Source organism: Cimex lectularius, unplaced genomic scaffold, assembly GCF_000648675.2.
Source record: "Cimex lectularius strain Harlan isolate CLEC.00 unplaced genomic scaffold, Clec_2.1 scaffold14, whole genome shotgun sequence".
NCBI lineage: Eukaryota > Metazoa > Arthropoda > Insecta > Hemiptera > Cimicidae > Cimex > Cimex lectularius.
In genome coordinates this window covers 471610-478239 of record NW_019392637.1, presented here as the reverse complement: position 1 = coordinate 478239, position 6630 = coordinate 471610, and positions in this window count along the sequence as shown.

Below are 6630 nucleotides of genomic sequence, written 5' to 3'. Positions count from 1 at the left end.
ATTATATAGTATATTTATATAATAGATAAATATATATACTATTTTCTGTATATATAGAGAACGAGATACATAGATAAGCAAATGTTAAGGGAGCGAGAGAGAGAGAGAGAGAGAGAGAGAGAGAGTGAGCGAGAGGAATGTATTTTCAAATAGGAATAGATAGAGAGGTGCTGAAAACAAATAAGGTAGGAAAGATTATGAAATGTTTTATGTAGCATTTTCAAATTTTACTTTAACTGGAACACTGAATGTCAATTTGTCGAACCGGAAAGAGACAGCTGGTTGCAGCTAATTTCGTAATTTTTCTACGCCCGTGACTTTTTATAAATTGTAACTCTCCTTCTCATTTGGTGTTATTCCACGATTCTTTATTTTGTAATTTGATTATTTTTTTATTTTCTACTTTGTCTCTGTCTCTCTCCTTGTGTCTGTCTGTCTCTCTCACCCCTCTTTCTTTTTCTGTTTCCTTCCTCCCTCCCTTTTTCTAAGTTTGACTGTCTGTCAATCTCTCTCTCTCTCTCTCTCTCTCTCTATATATATATATATATATATATATATAACTCTCTCTCTCTTTCTCTCAACCTCTTTCTCACTCTCTCTTTCTCTCTCCCACTCTTTCTTTCTACCTATCAAACTCTCTTTCCCTATCTGTCGGGCTGTCAATCTCTTTGTCATTCTCTTTCTCTCTCTCTCTCTCACTCTCTCTCTCTCTCTCTATTTTTTCTATCTATCTATCCATCTACCTCTTTATTTTCTTATTTTCGAAATCTCCCTTTCTCTTTATTTTCTTATTTTCGAAATCTCCCTTTCTCTTTATTTCTCTTATTCAATTTTTCTCTTTTTTCTCATTCCTTGTCCTTCCATCTTTCTATCTCTCTCCTTCTTTTTTCTCTCTCCCGTTGACAAACACACAGAAACAAATTTTTTTATATTATGTTTATCAAAATTTCTCATTGTTTACTCTTCCGACACTACGGCTGGACTGAATCATTCAAAGTAAACACAATTCACCGGATATGTGATTCATTTGTTTTGAACTATTGGCTGAATACGCGAACCCGATGGTCTTCAAAATTGGGCTGGAAAAATTGAAAGTTGTGGAAATAACTCGGAATAATTTAAAAAAATAATTCGAGGTATATGAATTATCGTTAACATCTCATATGGTGATAATCGGCAAAGGAGTGAACCGGCGGATCCCCAGGATAAGAAACGACCTAAATACCAATCTGGAGCTTTATACACCTTAAATTTTAATGTCTACTTACATGAACGACTTATCGAACCGATCTACAAAATTACAAATCAAGCCATTGCATAATTAACGACTTCAAAAATTTACAACTGTCACCCCTAATCTGGCCAGAAGAAATTCAACCCTAATATTTCTGTGTGGATATGTTCTATTGTACTTTTTAACGTTATTTTATTTATCTCCTTCACTTCTTTATTTATTCCTTACTTACTGTATTATGATATCCTTTCATTTCTATCTCTTTCTAACTCGCTTACCCTCGTTTTCTCTGACTCCCAAGCCCTCTCTTTCTATCTCTAGTTTCCTGTCTGTCAATCTCACACCGTCGTTATCTCTCTCTCTCTCACTCTCTCTCTCTCCCTCTCTCTCCCTCTCTCTCCATCTTTCTCTCTTTCCATCTTTCTCTCTCTCCCTCTCTTCCTCTCCTCTCTCTCTTTCTCTATTTCGCTTTGCTCGTCGGCTAATCTCACACCCTCTCTATGTTTCTCTCTCTCTTTATCTCTTAATATCTTTCTCTATCGCTCACTTTGTCTTTCAGACTTTCTCTCTTCCTCTCTCTCTCTCTTTTTCTATCTCTCTTTGCTTGTGGGCCAATCTCACACCCTCTCTTCTCTTCTCTCGCTCTCTCTCTCTCTCTCTCTCTCTCTCTCTCTCTCTCTCTCTCTTTCACACACACACACATCTCTGGGCCTCTCAACCTTCTCAATACTTATTCATTTGTGACAGGATTTATCCTTTGGCATCTTACATAATAAGACAAAGTAACGCCGTTTTTCTTTAACTGTTGGCGATATTCTGTTATTGTTGTGGTACATAAGTTCTTTTTTGAATATATTTTCTGGTGATTTGGGAGAGGAAAAGGGGAAATTAGGATAGACATGTATGAAACTTGAAGTCGAAACAGTGAAAACATTGGTATTCGCATATTAAAATGAGTCTAGGAGAATTAACGGATAATAAATAACGAGAGTAATTGTGAGGATGAATAGATGGGATCCCTATTATTACAAAGGAGCGGGCTCACCCGGGGAAGGGGGGATGGCTGGAAAAAATTGGAAAAAAGAAGAGAAGAGGTGTTAAAAAGAAAAAGACTCACATAAAAGAGGTGTCGGTCGCCTTCCAGTTGTGTCCGAGGCAAACTAAAAGCCGATGAGAAAGGCAGACAGCTTGGCGTCTGACCCCACTTCCCCCGCCATCCAGATCCCGATCCCCTCCAGGATCTCCGGCTGGACAAAACCCTCGGGAGAATTCACATATCTCAGACGCCCACGTGCATCGGCCGTCAACCACCCCTGGCCTTAACAGCGGGCATCATTCATATCCATTCGTCCATTTTAAAAACAACGCTTCGCGGAAGGTTGGATGTTTGCAAGACCAAAAGACATCTTTCGAAGAGCCGGGGGCATTGTCCGATCATAATATAAAAAAAAGATTGAAAGAAGTTCGACGAAGTTGTTACAGCCTTATTTGTCCACATTTTATTTTTTGAAACATAGCATAGCTGAAGACTTGACTTCATTCATAGAGACACGACTCTAGCCCAAGACTAAAATTCAACTTGAAGACACAACGCCTCAAGACCAAGACTAAACATCATCTTGAAGACACAACTCCTCAAGGCAAAGACTAAACTTCATCTTGAAGAAATAACTCCTCCAGCCTAAGAGTTGACTTACGCCTGTTGCCCAAGACTAAACTTCATCTTGAAAACACAACCCCTCAAGGCCATGACTAAACTTCATCTTGAAGCATAACTCCTCCAGCCTAATAGTTGACTTACGCCTATAGCCCAAGATTAAACTTCATGTTGAAAACACAACTCCTCAAGCCTAAGATATCATTTCATTCTTAAAGATACGACTATAGCCCAAGACTAAACTTCATCTTGAAGACGCAATTCTTCAAGGCCAAGGCTACACTTCGTCTTGAAGACATAACTCCTCCAGCCTAAAAGTTGACTTACGCCTGTAGCCCAAGACTAAACTTCATCTTGAAGACATAACTCTTCAAGACTAAGATTTGACTTCATTTTCAAGACCCGTCACCTCTAGCCGGAGACTAAAATACATTTTGAAGACATAACTCCCAAGCCTAAGACTTGACTTCATTAAAAGAGATGCAATGCGTGTAGCCCAAAGCTAAACTTCATCTTGAAGACACCTCAAGCTTAGGACTTAACTTCGTTCATAGAGGTACAACGCCTCTAGTTTAGACTTAACTTCGTTTAAAGAGATTCGGTACGTATACCCAAGTCTATCTACCTTCAATCCTAGAAATGCTTTGCTGTATTGGACTAATCTAAGACCTATTAATAGAAAAACGACTTACATAGTCAAGCCTAACAAAATCCGTTGCAGGATTGCCTCTCACTTAAGACACAACTTCATTCATAATGATACGATACTACAAATCTTCCCTAACTTTATTCAGGGATGCTTCTAGCAATATTATTCATACACAAAACGACTTTTCACAAGTCTCACTCAATCTTAGAGAAGCCATTCAATTATGGAGCTAAGACGTACCATAGTCAAACAAGAATTATTTTATCTAACTAAAGTTTTTTTACTTGTAATCTATTGAGGTTAAAGTCTTTTTTTTTAAGATTTCAATTCAAGTTTGACCACATTCTTATAGATCCGTTCTCTGTTTGCCTCTAGCCATGTGACCGTTCTAGTGTGTTCTATATAGTTGATATGAATTGTGGTTTAGACCAAATTCTCTTTTGTTTTATAGAGATGGCCTGTAGCCAAGCCTTTCTTTCTTCTTAGAGATCCATTTAGGTTCTTTTGTTATACAAATCCAAATTTGGAGTCGTCGACGAGGCGCCGGAGGAAATTTATGCGGCGCGAAGGGAACGAGATCGGGAAAAAGGACGAATTTGCATCCGACGGGCAATGTCCCCTCGCGAACTCAGACCCGGCGACAAGCGAGCACAGGCGGATCTGAGAACTCAGAAATGCAACTTTCCCGTAAGATTCCGTGGTTTCCGTACGGGGGGGTGTCTTAAGGGAACAACCGTAGGTCAGGTGTGCCGGCATTGTCCAGACCCTCTCTTTGTCGATCCTCGACGCATTCCGATAAAATTCTCAATGGGTTTCCCTTCCCCAGGTTTTTGCACCGTTAGGCTTAAATGAGCGCTATTTGGGGGCTATATCCTTGCTATTATCCTTTTTTGTAAGTCCTTTATTTAAATATTTGAGGTTTCCTGGGTACGCCTTCTCTTGACATCAATCATAAAGATCTACAGCAAAGCTATTTTCACTCTCTAAGACATAACTTAAAGTTAACTTAATTCTTTAAGCTTTTAACCATCTTCTTTCACATCCTAGTGTAAAAGATTCAATTTTTCAATCTTTATTCGTTGCTGGATTGCTTCTAGCCTAAGACCCGACTTCATTCATGGAGATATGATTCCTTTAGCCAGTCCTGCTACCTACACACTTAGGGGACATTTGACGGATTGCTCTCTTAAAGACTTATACAATTCTCTCGCCTAAGACTTAACTTCATTCATACAGCTACAATTTATTTAATAAAATGTACCTTCATTCTTTAAGGTCTATTGTCAATTAGCCTAAGACTTGACTGCATTCATAGAGACACATCTAGCCCTAAGACGTCATTCATAGAGATGCAGTTCCTTTAGCAAAATATACCTTTGTAGTCCCTTATCATTTAGCCTCTGCCCTAAGACTTGACTTGATTCATCGAGATAAAATGCCTCTAGCCTAATATTTCATTCGTAGAGATACGATGCCTTTATCCAAATACTTCACTACTCGACTTCATGAATAGAAATGCAACGTTTCTACCAAGACTGACCTTTATTCACAAAGATACGCTTCTCACCTAAAACTACACTATTTTTATTTTATTGTAAAAACGATCATTCTCTAGGCCTAGATCACGTTACATATGAATTTATAAAATCAATTGCGTCTGGGAAAAATATCTGTTGAATTTCTTTGATATGGTTTTTGAAACTTAAGATGTACCATTGCAATGGTCCAATGATTCCTTTGTAATAAACTGTTTATTCAGCCTAGTCCAAACAAATATTACTTACGATATACATAAAATATTGATAACTGTAAAATTGCAAAATTTTGCCTTTTGTAGTTCTGCTAATTTCAGAACATTTTACATTTGTTATTCTTTTCTTTTCTCATAACCTGTTTACTCAGCCTAGTCCAAATGAATAGAACGTATAATATACATAAAATATTGATAAAANTGTTTTGGCTTTTGCGGATCGGCTAATTTCAGAACTTTTTTACATTTTTTATTTGTTTCTTTTCTTATAAACAGTTTATTCATCCTAATCCAAATGAATAGAACATATAATATACATAAAATATTGATAAAATGAGAAATGGCAAAAAGGGGCAAATCGTCCAATTTTGGCATTAGCAGATTTGGTAATTTAAGGACTTTTTACATTTTTTATTCATTCCTTTTGTTAAACTGTTTTTTCAGCTTAGTCCAAATGAATAGAACATTTAATATACATGAAATATTGATACAGTGGAAAATGGCAAAAAGGGACTGATCTCCCATTTTGACTTTAGCGGATCTGGTAATTTCAGGACTTTTCACATTTTTTTAAAGTTTCTTTTGTGATAAACTTATCATGTTTATTCAACCTAGCCCAAATGAATAGAAAATATAATATACATAAAATATCGACTTCTTTCTCTGCTATGTTTTAAAGTCCCTAACCATAAGCTTTTATGAGATGTTTTATGTTCCAACATGTAGGACAAATTTGTTGTCGACTAAATATGTCTAAGAATGCCTGTTTATTAAATATGTTTAAAACTTGCGATCAATTTGGCAATAGTCCGGAAATTTTGAAAAGGACTATTTATAAACACTTGAAAACCTAAGGGGGAATGAGGTTTTTATTTTAAATATGAAACTTTGATCTGTACTTTAATATTACTTATTTTGTATTTTATTGTCTTGTATGTTTTTAGCCCTATTTTTGTATAATTGCCATTAATAATGTTCATTAACTTAGTCATATTTTGTAATAATCGTTTAATTAGTTGTAATAACAAATATGAATTATGTATTCGACTTTGGATCTTGTCCTCATTTTGTCTAATTTGATAGATAAATAAACAAATAGCTTTGGAACAGTGATAAAAGAAACCCCTGTAAATGACATTTCCCTCCTTAAATAAAAATGTTCAGTTTTGGCCAATGCAAAAAAAAGGTGGCGCCTCGTTGTTTCTGTGTTTGAATTTCTTGACAGAACAGAGCTGATAAAATTAATATGATCATGTAGATAGACTAGACTTTTTGGTTTATTTCCGACCTTAACTTGTACACGGACTTATGATGGATCATGTAAGAATAAAAAATAAAAA